The sequence below is a fragment of the Manis javanica genome, chromosome 2 (genome assembly GCF_040802235.1).
Source record: "Manis javanica isolate MJ-LG chromosome 2, MJ_LKY, whole genome shotgun sequence".
NCBI lineage: Eukaryota > Metazoa > Chordata > Mammalia > Pholidota > Manidae > Manis > Manis javanica.
Genome location: NC_133157.1, coordinates 44,350,684 through 44,367,258, shown reverse-complemented (window position 1 = coordinate 44,367,258; position 16,575 = coordinate 44,350,684).

Genomic DNA, 16,575 nt, shown 5'->3' with positions numbered 1-16,575 from the left:
AGGCTTGCAACATCTTTAGAAAAAGGGTCTTTTGAAAAAAGTGCGTTTGATTCTCAAAATTAGCAATTCCTTAGCACAAGTATATCAATGTCAAAATGAATTTCATTATATTTCATTGGTTTCTCTCAAGGCATCTACATGTTTAGCAGAACTCCTTTCCCTAGATGCCATGAATGTTGCCCATTGAATGAAGTACTTCCAGAAAAGGATACATAATTGTATAATTCATGAAGCATAAGGTGACAATAGCTGGCATAAGGGGGTCCACCTTCAGTCCAATGTATTTGATGTTATTTCTTGCATTTTGTTAACATGCACAGAGTCCTAAAAATTATAGAATATGTTTTATAAAAAATCCCCTCCAATATACAGCCCTAATCAGAATAAAAATATCTTAGTGAAGACCCTCCCATGGATTTTGAAATTTACATACTATTCCGAAAGGGTAAAAAAATGTTCAGGGAAATCGATGAATATGTATGTGCACAAACATGGATTTTATGAACATGTATTTCAACTTTGCACACTTCACTGCATCACTAAAGAATTGAAAGTCATGCCCAAAGTGGAAAAATTTGTAGGTTTGGGAGCATTGCAGGCTGTCTTCGTTCAAATATATTCTTCAAACACACTTCACATGTTTTCAGGTAGAACTTAATCCTTGGGCTTACTTGTAACTCTTCTGCATCATAGACAGAATGCTTACAACTTGAGAAAGGATTTGCCTCTAGACTGGGTCTGATACAGCGTTTAGTCTGTTCACAAATATAGATGTCTTCCCATATAAGGTCCCTAAAGTTAAGACAGTGCAGAAGTTTGATAGAAGAGTTATTCCTCTCCATGCACTGCTACCTTTCCCACTTACAGATTGGGTGAATTGCTCTCAGAGATCCTCATGGCTCTTTTTGTAATGAACTCAGGTCTCTTGCTGCCTAATGGTGCAACTTCAAGGGTGTTTTCTCTTGGAGTTCCAGGTTCTTGTTCATTGAAGGCTCTTTGCCAGAGTGCCCCACTGTAGAATTTTCCTCAGTCTCTAAGACCTATATTTCTTATTTTTCGATGTATATATGTATATATTTTTTTACTCTTCTAACTTACTTAAACCATGCTATATTCTCAGAGGGCCTTAATAGATACACAGCTAATTTGTATAATTAATATTTTGAGGTTTCATTTGCCTCTCACTTTCACATTAGCAAATCTCTTTCATACATATTTATCCTGTTTTTTCCTTGCCATAGCCCTGTGAGGTAGATAAGACAGTTATTATCTCCATTCCACAGATGGTGAAATTTTGTGTGAGATGTATTGTCACATCTGAAGAACATACCCAGAGTAAATGAGAGACTGAATTTAACCTGAGCCTGTGAGTTCCCGATACAGTGTGCATCCCACAATTCCAAGCTGCCTCTTTGTGCCACTTCTCTCTTAGGGACCCAGGAAAAGTGATCACACCTAAAATATAGCCTATGTGATTAATAAGGAACTTCACAATTACTCAAGAGAGTGAGAAAGGGTAGACAGGTCAGACTATGTAATAGGGCAATTAAGTGGTTAATTTGGAAATAAATGTCTATGATTTTTGTTTAAATCCTATTCAGTATCCTATCTGCATAGGTGCAAATCTGCCTTTTATTCTGGAATTAGTCTTCTCCCTAAGTTTTCCACATTAGAACTAAGAAAAGTGACTCTGGCTAAAGTTGTCTAGAAATAGGGTTTATTATTTTTGGATCAAGCTCTTAAAGGGACAAAACAATTGTAGTGGCCTTCATTAAATTGCAGTCACCTTTCTGATTTGGTACAGTGGCCATATGAAACCAATGCCATTTTGGTACTAAGAAGTGGAGTACTGCTGTGACAAATACCTAAAAATGTGAAAGTGGCTTTGGAACTGCTAATGCATAGAGGCTGAAAGAATTGTGAGCAGCATGATGCAAAAAGCCTACATTGACTTTTACAAATTATTGGTAGATGTACGGATGCTAATGACTCTGTCAGTGAGGGCTCAGGAGGAAGTGAGGAATATGATAGAGCTTGTATTGTCTATGACAATAACATATTATCATAAACAGAATGTTGGTAGAACTATGAATGTTAATATGAATGATTACTTCTGATGGGCAGTCAGAAAGAAATGAAAAATGTGCTGTTGGAAACTAGAAACAGCGATTCTTGTTATATAGAGGCAGAAAACAGCTAAATTGTGTCCAACAGTTTTGTAGAAGTTAGGGTTCATAAGTGATGAACTTAGGTATTTAGCTGATGCGACATACAAGCAATGTGGTGAAGGTGCATACTGATTTCTCCTTGGTACTTATAGTAAAATGTGAGACTAAAGAGATGTATTGAATGAAGACTATTAAACAAAAATAAATCAGGGTTTGATGAATTGGAAAATTATCTGTCTATCCAGACTGCAAATGATGCTAAAGATAGGAGATTCACTGTGAGGCTAACATGCTCTGAAGAGATAATCAAGGGTGTGACTGGACAACTATTGGCTGGTGGCCCTAAAGGATCAAAAGTTCAAAAGTATTCCTTCAGACAGAGGGTTTTTTTTTTGAAGAGAATAGAAATGTGACTTAAGGATCTACTCAAACATCTCAGCAGAAGCCAAAAATAAAAGGTAGGATTTTCTAGGTAAGAGTCTATCAGTGTGAATCAACATTTATCCTTAAATTCAATGACTGTCCCCTATACAGAATTTTATTGTTGTTAACAACCATTTGATCAATAAATATGAGAGATGCCCTCTCAAAAAAAAAAAATTCAATGACTGACATAACCGTATATTTTTCTATGTATTTTGGCTGTATGTTCTTTGAGAATTTTTTATTTAAAACGTTTTATTTTAGAATAGTTTTATATTTATAGAAAAGTTTCAAAAATAGTCCAGAGAATTCCCATATACCTGACACTCAGTTTCTTTAATTGTTAACATCTTGATTAGTATGGTACTTTGTCACAATTAATGAACCAGTATAGATTCATTACTATCAACTAAAGCCCATCCATCCTTTATTCAGATTTTCTTAGTTATGATCAGATATCCTTTTTCTGTTCTAGAGTCTCACGCAGGATAACACACTACAATTTAGTCATCATGTCTCCTGAGACTTGATGTCTCTAAACTATGACAGTTGCTCACACTTTATTTCTATATAACCCTGACAGATTTGAGGATCCCTGGTCAGATATTTTGTAAAATGTCCCTCATTGGGTTTTTTTCTTATGTTTTGATCATGATTAGACTATAATTATTAGTTTTTTTGAAGACCATACAGATAAAGTGTCCTTTTTATCATATCATATGAAGGGTACATGTTATTAAGATTACTTATCTCTGTTTATGTTGACCTTGATCACCTTCCTAAAAGAGTGTTTTGTCAGATTTCTCCAATGTGAAAGTTACTTTTTTTATCCCCTTTTCCCATAGCATACTCTTTGGAAGAAAGTCATTATGCATCATTTGAATTCAAAGGAGTAGGGGCTTATACTCCACTTCTCAAAGGGCTGCATATCTGCATAAATCATTTGCAATAATCTGGGTCTTTCTTAGTTACTTAAATTTATTTATATCAGCATGGACTCACAGATATTTATTTTGTACTTTAGGTGATATGATAAGGCAATGCTTTCTGTAACCATGTTTGGCCCTAGGGTGCTTTCAGTTGTCTCCTCTCTCCTTTCTACATATTTCTATCACTCTGGTGTTCTTGAACACTCACTTTCTAGCATTTTATGATATTTCAGGATCATCTTTCATATTTTCTACCATAGCTCTAGAATCAGCCATTTCTCCAAGGAGCCCTGATTCATTTTATTAGAGAATGTGTTGTAAACCAATCTCTGGATGATCGATGGGCTTATTGCTACTGAGGTGCAATGTGCTTTTAGGTCCTTGGAGCTGACAGGTCAAGAGAGATATGTGTGTGCATACTAACCCAAGCATATACATATATTAGTCTGCTAAGGCTTCCATACCAAAGTACCACAGATTGAGAGGTTGGTTGGTTGGTTGTTCGGTTGATTGATTTAGTTAGTTAGTTTTTTTTTTTATTTGCATAGTTCCAAAGCATAACTTATTTATTTATTTATTTGTAATAAGGTTGATATAAATTATTATATTGGTTTCAGAAGTACAACATAGTGACTCAATAATCACATACATTACTAGGTGCTTGCCACAATAAGTTATCCCATAATCATAACAAGATATTGCAATATTATTGGTTATATTCTCTGTTATACTTCTGTTCCTGTGTCTAACTTATTTTACAATTGTAGTTTATACCTCTTTATCCCCCTCACTTATTTCACCCATCCTTCCATACCCCCTCCCTGTGGTAACCAACAGTCTATTGTCTATATTGTTGTTCTATTTATTGTTTGTTTGCTTGCTTAGTTTTGCTTTTTAGTTTCCACACATAAGTGAAATCATATAGTATTTGTCTTTCTCTGCCTGTCTTTCTTTACTTATCATGATACCCTCTAGTTCCATCCATGTTGTTGCAGGTGGTAAGACTTCCTTCATTTTTATGGCAGAGTAATATTCTGTTGTGCATAGGTACCATATCTTCTTTATCCATTCATGTATTGATGGGCACTTGGGTTGCTTCCATATGTTGGCTGTTGTAAATAACACCACAATGAACATGGGTGCATATATCTCTTTAAATTATTGATTTTGTTTTCTTTGGGTAAATTTCTAGAAGTGGAATTACTGAGTCATATGGTATTTCTATTTTTAGCTTTTTGAGGAAACTCCATACTGCTTTCCACAGTGGCTGCACCAATTTAGATTTCCAACAATAATGTAGGAGGGTTCCCTGTTCTCCACATCCTCACCAGTACTTGTTATTTCTTATGTTTTAGATAATAGCCATCTGACTGACATGAGGTGATGCCTCATTGTGGTTGTGACATACCTTTCCCTAATGATTAGTGAAGTTGGGCATGTTTTCATGTGTCTGTTGGCCATCTGTATTTCTTGTTTGGAAAAATGTCTGGGCAGGTTCTCTGCCCTTTTTCTAATTGCATTATTATTTTTTATTTTGGGGTGGAATTGTATGAGTTATTTATATTTTTGGTTATCAGCCTCCTGTCAGATAAGTCACTTACAAATATATTCTCCCATACTGCAGGCTTGCATTTTTGTTCTGTTGATGGTGTCCTTTGCTGTACAGAAGCTTTTTAGTTTGATGCAGTCCCATTTGTTTATTTTTGCTTTTGTTTCCCTTGCCCAGGGAGACTGACCCAGAAAGAAATTTCTCATGATTCTTGACTGTTTTCTTCTAAGAGTTTTATGGTTTCATATCTTCCGTTTAAGTCTTTAACCCATTTAGAGTTTACTTTTGTGTATGGTGTAAGATAGTGATCTAGTTTTATTCTCTAACATGTAGCTATCCAGGTTTCCCAACACCATTTTTTGAAGAGTCTGTATTTTCCCCAATGTATATTTATAGCTCCTTTGTCATATATTAGTTTACCATATATGTGGGGACTTATTTTGGGGCTGCCTATTCTGTTACATTGATATATGAGTCTCTTCTTGTGCCAGTACCTTACTGTTTTAATCACTGTAGCTTTGTAGTACAACTTTAAATCAGGGAGTGTGATACCCCTCCAGCTTTGTTCTTCTTTTTCAATATTGGTTTGGCTTTTTGGAGTCTTTTAAGTTTCCAAATAAATTGTAGGATTATTTTCTCTAGTTCATTGAAGAATGTCATTGGTATTTTCATAGGGATTGCATTGAATCTATAAATTGCTTTGGACAGGATGGCCATTTTGACAATATTAATTCTTCCTACCCATACTGTTAAAAAATTTGTATGTTAGAAGGAATAAAATTAATGTGATAAAAATTCAGGAGCCTTCTTCCTCAATAAAATTTCTAGGAGTGTGGTGGTATGGAGCATGTCAAGATATTCCTTCTAAACTGAAGGAAAAGTTGCTGCATTTGCCCCCTCCTACAACCAAAAAAGAGGAAAAAATACCCAGTGTTACTCTTTGGATTTGGGGCATCAATGCATTCCAACACATTTGGGTGTGTTACTGTGGTCCATTTACAAATGACTCAAGAAGCTGCTGGTTTTCAGCCTAACACAAGAGACAGTTCCATGCCAGGTTCAGGCTGATGCCCTAGTTGCTGTGCACTTGTGCCGTATGACTCCAGATCCAAATGTGCTTGACACAGATGTTAAGAGCTTTTGGCAGGCCTTTGGCAGTGAATTGCAACTCTGATCATTAGACTTTTGGAGGAAAACTCTACCATACTCTACTAATAACTACTTCCCTTTTGAGAAATAGCTTTTGGACAGCTACTGGTCCTCAGTAGAAACTGAACCCTTCACCATAGGCTACTAAGTTACCATGTGACCTGAGCTGCCCATCATGAACTGGGTGTCATCTCACCCACCAGCCACAAAGTTGAGCAGCACTACATCATCAGATAGAAGCCATATACATGTGGTTGGGCTATGTAGACCCTAAGGGCATAAGTAAGTTAGTTGAAGAAGTGGCCAAAGTGCTCATGGACCCTAATCCTACGACACTGCCGCCTTCCTCCTATCCTGCACCTATGGTCTCATGGGAAGTTCCCTCTAATCAGCAGAGAAAGGGAATATTCAGAACTGGTTTATAGATGGTTCTGCATAATATGCAGACACCCCTTGAAAAGGGACAGCTATAGCACTACAAGTCCTTTCCGGATATGTACATAATACATATCCACAAAGAAATACAAATATGATTTATGACTATATAATCTACATTCTCAACAGATAGGGAACTTCTATATTTGAACTAGGTGTAAATGAAATCTAAATATTTCTCTTGTAATTTTACACACTGAATGTTTGTAAATGAAACTGTTTCCATGTTTCATTCAAACCCTGACTTTGCTCCACGATTCACTTGCTTGTTGGAGACCTTGGGACACTCACATTAGCCTCAGCCTTGCCCTCTTTTCTGTATTGCTGGGTGAGTCAGAACAGCGGGTAAGTACCAATATCCTTGGAAACCATTCTTTCATGAGAGTGGCTGGCACTAATATCACTATATACAGAGGTAATTGTGTGTCACATAAAAATATTCCACTAAATCAAATGTTTATATAACTCAACTAACTTTCCCTTATCCACATCTTAGGAACTCCATGGTCATTCTCTAGGCCACTAAACAAGAAAGGATGTGTTAAGACATATATGTTTAAGTGGAGATGATTAGTAGCCTGAATCAGATACTGTTAAAATATTTTACTTTTTCATAGTTAAAAATAGTTTATATGTACATATATATAACTGTGAGAATATGTTTTTAGGATTCCTCCCAAGGTCTTGGAAGGAGCTCTTTGAAAGTGAAGAGCCTGAATATTAATCTCCGTTAGCTTTCTAGTGTGTCTACTTCTGCTCTGTAGAAGATATGAGTTATATATTAAGGATGTGAGTTGGCCAGAACTAATGAGAGAAAAATATTCTAAACAATGTGCACATACCCTCTATGGAGACACTTGAGAGAAGTTCACACATGGGAAAATGTATCACTGTATAAAGAAATGGAAGATAGAAGATGTCAGATCATAATTTTCTAACAATTAAAAATAAAAATATGCTCATCTTCTACCATCTGTCTGCCTATCTATCATCTCTCTATTGTCTATCTAATACTGGCTAAGATGGCAGAGTTTAATATAGAGCCAGTTAATACTCTAGAGAGCAGTAAAAATAAAACAAATATTTTCCACTAAACACAAACAATTTGCACCTTCGTGGACAAAAATTAGTTTCAAGTTAGCAGTTTCTAAAAGCTGCCATTTCTTTGCAGAGTCTGGACCTTAATTAATAATACTGATGATGCATAGTAAGTCAAATTCCATAGTATGTATCACCAAATAACCCATTATGTGGACTTATTAGATAATGCTTTTTTATGTCATTTAAAGGACAAAAAATAACTTTTCTGTCTTATTTTCAGGTTTTGTATAGTTTTTCTCAAGGGATAAGTTAGGGCACTCTTCAGTTGTTAAGCAGGTTGCCTGATTTGTTGTCTAGGACAAAGAACAATCTTTGGGCTCTCCTAAAGCAAGGAAATAATAAACTTATTGCTATTTTATAATTTTAAAAGAACTGCTCTGCTAGTAGGGGAAAGGATAAGTATATCAAAATAGTCTGGAGATAGGCTGAAATGTTAAGCACTACTGTGAAATAACATTTGGAATAGATAGGTGAGGGTGGGAGTTGTCATTGTTATAGAACATAATTAAATTGAACTGGTATAAACTGGATCTGATCAATATAAACCAACTGACACAAGTAATCATACTGCTGATAATCAACTCTGGGTGCTCTTCTCTCTGTGAAAGTTTTTCTACTCAAAGAAGATTTATTTTTATTGCAAAATCTATAGTCTCTACTATGAGTTACTGAAATCTATTGTATATGGAGAATGAATTTTGTGGATATTCTAAATTCTTATGATGATTTATGTTATATAAATTTGATACTTTCCTATAAGCTTAAATAATTCATTTTCCTTTCTTTTGAAATGTACAATTGTTTAGTCCTTAGGGATATTACTGTTATAGACTCATTTATAAATGTTACTTTTTAAATTTTTTTCCTTTCTGTAATAATAAAGTAATAAAATATTATCATGCTTTAAAAAAGCAAACATTAAAAAAGGAATGATTTTTAAATTTCACAAAATATAATGATTCTGAGTTTGTATCAGCATTAAACTATTCTAAGGTTGCTGTGGCTTTTTTTTTTCTTTTTTTCCTTTTAACAGCAGTGAGCTTTTATCCTGTGTCGTTCATATGGGAAGTCAATCCAGTCTTTCAAACTGGATTTCCCTTGTTGATAATTAATCAACAGAGTATTCCCGAAATATCACTTAACTCATCTCCTGATGCCCTGTGTGAATCATAGATCCGGAAAGAAAGCGTCAGCACACTTCACTAATGGGATCAAATGACTCAAATGATGGTACTACCCCAAGATGAACTAATTGAATTCTGAATTTTATGCTCACTCTAAAACAGGGCTTTCCAAATCTCAGTAAAAGAGCTATTGTTGCCTTTTTCTGTCTCCTATTTTCTTTATCACTGTTCTTGGAGAGAATTGTTGAGATATGCTCTTCTATTCCCCACTCCAGAAATTCCCAGTATGTCTGTACATTAAAGTTTGAATTTGGTTTTTTGAATACCAATAATCTGGTGATAGGCAGTATCAAGCCCTGTACATAGTTTAATCCTGGCGAGTAAAAGGAAACACGGGAGAATCAGTGCATCACAGTGTAACTATTGTTGAATCGTAATGTCATAGTTTAAAGCAACACAAAATTAGACCCCCCAGATTCCACTCTGCGTGAGCTGTTTCCAGAGAAAATAGCAAGATCTCTCCCTCTGGGTCAAAGCTAACTAGAGAAATAATGTTGGTAGTTATAACATTTATTTCAAGAGTGGTTTTGGAAATTTCCGTTTGTTGCATAATCTCTGAAGAATAGAAATATATGGAGAAAAATGCAGAAAACAGCATAACAGCTTCTAGATGCCAATTCCTAAGCATGATTTCCTGTGCATTTTACCATGCTGATAAAACTGGCCTCTTTTCCTGGCACTTGTCAACTTGTTTATTGGCACATGCCAGTTAATCAAGTGCTAATGGTGAAAAATACAAAAGAGATGTTATTTGATTTTGGCATATGCTAATGATTTGAACTCCCATTTAACCAAATGTTTTATGTTTGTAAAATAACACAAGTACTTCCTTTCTGTCCCTAAATACACACACACACACACACACACACACACACACACACACACACACACACACACATTTACTTGTTACTTGAGAATATAATCTAATTGATATATGGAAAATACTTTTTTCTTAATGTTTGTAGCACTTTTAACCTTTACATATAATAATATTTCAAACTCTTTAGGGAGAGGAATATATTCAATTAGTAGACTCTTATTAGTACTTAGCTTGAAAGATGCAGACTTAATGGAATTTGTTTTTGTGCTTTCCCTTTCCCTGCCACCAATGCATCTCACTAGAATGAAGCCCAATATATTAATTACTGGGTCCACTTCCGGAACAAGACCATATAGAATTGCAAATCCCATAGTATTGAAAATAGTCATTGTCGTATTTCTTGTTTCTAGGCCTTGTCTGAAACTTACAAATTACGTAGAGCTTTGATAAAATATTTCATATCACTGCAAGGTTTTTCGTATCTGATTTGAAAATCACCCAGTAATTGAGCGACCCTCATTTTTATTCACCCCATGGACAGAATTTACAAGGCAATGAGCAAAAAGAATGGAAGAAAATACAAAGTTAGGTTTCACTCATTATGTCAAGTGACAAAGGAATTTAATATTTAAAATGCCCTGGCACACAAAAGATTATTTTCAATAAAATGTGATTGAAAATGACTTCATTAGAAAGCTAGTCATATAACCCTTCTAATGAGGTTGGCCTTAGAGATGCATATGCTTATTTTAAGGCCTTGATTAACAAAATGGTGAATAATACTTAGTTGTTTAATGTCACTGCGTATTAAATTCTTTAAAAATGTATTATTTGGTTTGGTTATAATAATAGCTAAACTGATATTTTGATAATTACTATATGCCTTCTACCACTCTTTTGTGTAGCTATTATCTCATTTAATTCACAACAGCAATCCTAGGTGTTATTACTAATTTTCTCTATTATGAATTTGAGGAAACTAAGACATATTTTATATTTTATATTGAGCAATTTGCTGCATATCCTGCTTCCTCTTCCCCAAATATACAAATGTTAAGATTGCTTTTTACTTTTAATGGCACTGTAATTTTAATGACAATTCTGTGGTACAGAACTATATACTCACTTCTCTTTCTGAAATGTCCAATATGTTTCAGGAATGCAGTATAATAAAGAACAGGCTTTTGTCACCAGGTAGATTTGCAGCATACATATTACTCATGTAATACTCAATACTCATGACAAATGAACTTAATGATGTTACCAAAATCAGTTCTTCCTCTCTCTCGCTTGTTCCTCCTGGTTTCTCTCACTAGTGTCCAGATTTCCTGTTCATGTATCTGCCAGGCTCCTAGTTATTTATTATGACCTGCTTCAATAGCCATATTGGTAAGAAGGATCTCCTTGAGATGGTTCCTTAAACTCAGGTGGTTATTTCATTCTTTTGCTACCCTTGTATCTCACACACATACTCAGGTTTTGCTCTCTTAATATGCTTTGTGAATCTGTAGAACGGTCAGTAAATCTCAGTCTTCATTTTAATTCTAGGACCAGCATTCTAACTGGAGGGTTATATTCTAACCCAATGGGTATTTGCTGAATGAGTAAATACTTGATTGAATTTAATAAATTCATGATTGAATAGATACATGATTGAATAAAATATCAGATTCTATAATGTTTTGATGAAGGCAGAAGGCTGCTCTCCCCATGAAAGTTCACAGCATGCAAATAAAATATACTTTTCTATATGTAAATGCCAGTAAACATTGACCTTCTCTTGTCCTCTTTTTGGATACAAAGAGGAAGGATATTCTGTGATTTCAGATTTCATATCATTTATCCCAAACCTACCTTCCTATGATTGTCTACTTCTCCATTATTTCCTGTTTCATCTCTGTTTGAGTACCTGCTACTAGTGACTCTGTTGGAGTCAGTAGATTTTCCATGACAGAATGCTATGTTCTTCACAGAAATGACCCAAATACAGGATAGTCATGTTTTCTCATGCACGTGTGTATTAAAGATGCCCAGTATCCAGGGTTCTAAATTCACAGTTTTACCAGAGCACAAAATTATATTTAAGATTGGAAATCTCCTTGTTTATCTCTTTCTTCATATTCTTCATAGTTCCCAAAAAGGGATTTTTTAATACTGTAAATTTAGCATAAGCTAAGGAAAGCTTTATGATTTTTTTAAAACCAGTTTTGACTCTAAACAATAATATTTTGCTAGCTTCTGAGAAATATATTAGAACAAAACACAATTTCTATTCTTATAGTTCTCACTAGCTTTTCAAATGTTTTTGAAGAGTATGCTGACAGGTGATTAGTCAAACTGAGAACCAACTGCTCCAACTGTTTAATCTAAATGATAAGTGATTGCTTTGTTTTGAATGCATTTTAAATAAATTCATGAGTAAGTTTTTGGGTTGCATACTATAGTTTATTGTTATATTGTCTTAACTCACATGTTTGTGTGTATATACACACACACACACAGGCAATGTTGCTTGAGAGTGAAGAACTCACTGATTTCTTTGTACCAAATGTGTTCCCCATTAAAATTCCAAAGTGTTAGTAGCAAGAAATATGCTGCTGTTTGACCATATGCTTACTGTGTTAAACCTAATTGTCCTGCAAAACATACCTAAGTCAATAAATTTGGAATCAAATATTGACAGAAAGACAGACATTCACATATTCATAAAGGGAAAAGCTATTGTTTCAATCTTTTTGACCAGGGATCCTGGGAATCCCAGGGAATCAACAAATGGGGTTCTGAATTTTATGTAATAGTTTTAGGTTGTTTTCATGAATGAGTATGGGCTTTCTTTGACAGAGGTTTTAAGACTTTCTCCGTATTCACCAAGATATTCATAACCCTCAAACCAATACAAAGCACAACAACTGAACTTGCATGCTTTAAAAAATATTTGATTAATTCCAGAACCATGATGAGTGATATCACTTGTGGATTGAATCAGTCTGCAAAATATTACTGTTAGCTGTCCATAGTCAGAATGTTCCTTTAATAAGTATGACGTGTAACCTGGAACATAAACTAGGTGACAATTGTGAAATTCTTTCGTAGCTATATGGTGCAAACCAGTGAAGATGTTTGTAGGGCACATAGTAGAACATAATAAAATTCATTAGCTTGACATTTTTAAGGTACATTCTGTAACTATTAATTTACTTTAAGACATCTCTCATGGAGCCAAATCTCCATTTTGACATAAGACTTTATTTTCCAGTTATGGTGGCCATTGTCTTGACTGGATATCCTATAGCCTTGCTCTATCATGTTACTTAGTTTCACTTTTACACTACAAAGTAGCACAAATGTTCTTTTATTTTAGTTTACATCATAGCCACCTGTTTTTTCCCTATTAAAATCATTATGTTTATGCACTGAGTCCACATATCTATTTCATACACATTTTTGTAACTTCTCTACTTTGTCAGTATATTGACCAATGACCCCCAAACTCACCAGTTCTAAAGGGGTTTAACTTGAGCATGTAACACCACTTGGGATGCTAATAGGATATCCTCTAGGACTGTTCTGAATAGAGGAAACATGTCAAATGTGGAGAAATGTTCCTTCAGGACTCTCCTTAGCTATGTGTCTTTAAGTATTTCTCCTCTCTAAGTTTCCATTGTCACATATGTAAATAACATTTCACAAAATTATTGAGAGGGTAAACTGAAAATATATCTGAACTAAGTCCACAAACTGTACATTCCTACACAAATGTTAAAATTTTGTCATTACATTTAGGCCTATCTTAACTGAGATTCCAAATCCTTCAAAGGGTGAAGTCATCTCTGGTTTTTGGGCTGTTTTTAATGACTTCGCTGTGGAGGGAACAGCTTGCCTAAGGCCTGATACGGAGGCCTGCTACACTGCAAGCTCCCTCTGCTCATTTCTGGCAGGTTGTGCTGATTTATTGAGCTATTTGATTTATTTAATGTACCATGCCTTTGACTGCATATACTCTATAGCAGTCACTCAAAATGCAAACAAACACATCATATGCTCTTTAATTACTCCCATCCCCCTTATTATCAATCACTGCCAGTATCAATGGAACAGCTGTGATTCATGCTATAAAATTAAGGTCAGCAAACTTGGGATTGCTGGAGTGAATAGCAGCAGTTCTGTTCATACTCCTTAACTTAATGCCTTAATTCTACAATGAGTCCTCAGGAAAATGATATTCAGAATAATCTTGCTCAAGATAAAAATGGAATGGGAAAAATGATATGATAATTGGGCAAGGAGGAAAGAAAGAAAACAGAATAAAAAAAGAAAAAGTTGAGGGATGTGAGGAAAGGAAAAAATGAAGATGAGAATATAATATAGTAGCTTTGAAGGGTACTCATCCTGACTTATGGAAGAAATGTCACATTCAACACACACATGCTTGTGAAATGGCCTAGTCTTTGATCCCAAATCACCGTATTTCAAGTTCTTGAATCTTATTCCATTATTTTCACCCTTTTTGTTGCTGATCCCTTATCTATTCTCCATTTTCTTTTTATTAATCCTAATCCTCCTCAAATTTAGTAATTCTATACTACAAGAAGAAGACCAGTGACTATGAGAAGAATGACCAATCTCTACAATATCCCTAGAGTTCTACTCTTGAAGGAAGTTTCCTGCCAATTTGATCCTATTTCACGCACACAGAAAATACTTAAGTTGAAGGAAAAGACTAGTAGTTGAGAGAATGGAAATGCAACCAATTTTCTATCAGGTATTTATCAGTGCTACAGAATTTCAATTCCATACTAGTGTTCTATAGATTTGTGTGTATGTGTAACACACATATGTATATATATATATCTCACTATTCTATATGTGTATATTGTACATATATAACTATCTCATACTTTCTATGTGCATATTACATAGTATATATATGTATTTATATCTCATATATGGTTTTAAGTGATGGTGATATATAATTCATTGAATTGCATGTAGTTGTGTACACTTTACAATTCATGCAATGTTGAATATGCTCAATAACTTAAGATAGACTAGATTTTTGTGCTATTGATAAGAATATAGAACTTCTCACCCTATATGTAACTCTGATTCTGTTGGATGAATACTTACCTGGTATCCATGGCAATTGCTTCAGTGGAGGTTTCCTGAGCTATGTTGCTAGGCTGACACTCCTGAAAAATCAATATTTAAGGAATCTCTGTAATTGTCCAGAAGATCTGGAGTGCCTTCAAATTATAAGTCCTCTGTCATTTAATCAGTCACTTCAGCCTTTTACATGGTATGGTTAAATCTTTTAGAATAGTGTTTTTCAAGTTTTAATGTACATTCAATTATAATGTATGACATTAAGAGGTATTTATTCAATATTTAATCATTTAATAAAACATTTTTCTATGTATTGTCAGCTTTATAGGAAAGTTTGCTAATCACTGTGTAAAATAAAATGAATTTCAAATAGTCAAATAACTGCCATACTATGGAAACCAATATTCATCGATCCATTATACGGCCCAATGCCTATATGTTTCTCATTTAAACATCACAACAATCTTTGTGATAGGAATTATGGAGTTGGTTTTTATCTATGAGTAAAATGAGATGCAGGAAAGTTAAAAGTTAAATAATTGTACTAGGTGACCCATGAAGAGAATGGCAGATACCACTGCTGCCCAGGATCCCCTCGTGCAGAACTGTGCCTCTTCCACTATGCCGCATGGCCCTTTAAGGGCTCATGGCCTAGCAGGGAGGATACAAAGGTAAAACAAGAAATGCAATTGGTAAAAGATTAAGTAACTATTTTATTTTATTATTTTTTTTAAGAGAAGAAACTTGCCCCCAAATTTCTAGATTGCTTGTTTGCTAAATAGATTGTGTGATTTTGGTGATGAACAATGAATTGTTCTGTCCAATTTTTAAAATCAATACATGTTCCTAAAGCCAGTGAAAAATGGGAAGTGCATCTGAAAAAGGCACAGTACACATGAAAAGGGCAAGTTTGATTTTCTATTTTTATAGCACTTTTCTTGTTTAAGAAGGTAAGTTTTTTGAGTTTTGAAAGAATTCTAGAACATACCTCTGATTTTTGATGCAGAGGAGGCCAGTTTTTTAAGTGGAAATTGTCACTTTGAGAATATGGATGATTTATCAGGTACAGAATTTTTTGTTTCTTGCAGAATGTCTGATGAGGTGAAATTCTTTCCTAACAACATCTTACAGATTAGTATCAAAAGCCTGAACAATACCATTGAAATCAAGGACATTCCTCAGAAAAGCAATCAATTGTTATGGAATAGATAATGTGTTTTCTTGCAAAGCAAGAGAATAACTATCATGTGGTTGTTATTAATCTTCCTTGAAATCATTTTAACATTCCAATGTGCTGTGTTAAACTACTTTCTTGTCTTTTTTTTTAAGAAAACACAAAAAGTGTGCTGATTTATTGTCAGATTTTAGACAGCTGTATAGCTTAATCAAGGGCATTAAATTAACTATTTTCCAGTAACTCAGGCTTATAGTTTGCACCATGGAGTATAAATATGTCTTAAAATTGCCCTTTTATATGTTAAAAAGTAGTTAGCTAGTAAAAAGGAAATGACTCCATTTAGTATCTGAAGTCAGATGCCTATGTATATGTGTATATTTTTTCTAAATTAATATGTGTCTTGGAAAAATTTTTTAAAAAGAAAAATCCTTTAGAAGATACCTGTGTTAAGCAAATAGAAATGCACTTTTCTTTAACTATCTAATTTTGTTATTTCCTCATAATTTTAATATAGTGGCAGACATTCTTAAGCAAATG